Source organism: Cariama cristata, unplaced genomic scaffold, assembly GCF_000690535.1.
Source record: "Cariama cristata isolate BGI_N322 unplaced genomic scaffold, ASM69053v1 scaffold19598, whole genome shotgun sequence".
In the NCBI taxonomy this organism is placed as follows: domain Eukaryota; kingdom Metazoa; phylum Chordata; class Aves; order Cariamiformes; family Cariamidae; genus Cariama; species Cariama cristata.
In genome coordinates, this window is record NW_009633134.1 from 36,876 (window position 1) to 37,636 (window position 761).

A 761-nucleotide genomic window follows, 5' to 3' on the forward strand; every position below is an offset into this window, starting at 1 on the left:
TTTCCATCTTTCTTATATAATTTGTACTCATCAACAATGACATTTCATTTATGAAACTGAGTCCTTCTGCTACATTTCAGTTTTACCTGGTACAATGTAATCCATGACATTTAAGTAACTCCCAAGCTCTTGTTTCCCATGCTTCCTTTGTTTGTGTACACAAAAGCCTGTTTTAAAATTCCTGACCGTGTTTCAGAATAAATCCAGCCTCTATTTTACTTTTGGGCGTTAAGGTACATGAAAAAGTATTTGCAGTAAAAAAAAAATATTTGTGTCTTTCTTTCAGTGTTTAAAGTCCGCGTAGCAATTGCATTCGTAGTGTTTAAGAGGAGTCTGTCTAATCCAAGCTCGTTCCACAGGGTATATCAGGGCTCCGTGGATCCTGCACCTGCCTCTTTATAGTATTAGCACCACCATCGCTTTGTGCCTTTTTCTGCACTTGTTTTAGGGAGGTTCTCTGAGAAAATAAGATAAACTTGTCCTTCCCCTTGCTTTGCTGCTACTTTAATATTACACTTTTCTTTTGTTTCTTGACACTTTTGTCTGTGCTCTTTCAAAATCAGGGAACAGTCCAGGAATGAATGACCTCTTTGTGTCCCCAGACCTTATGTCCCCTGTCCTCAACCTGCTGAAGAAATGCAAATTTGGGACTCCTCATTAATAAGCAAGGCTTAGGAGAGGCGCAGTCAGTGACTATAGGAACCATCTTGGAAGAGAAACGTATGGATGTAGAGGAAACGGTAAGGCCTTTATGCATGTAG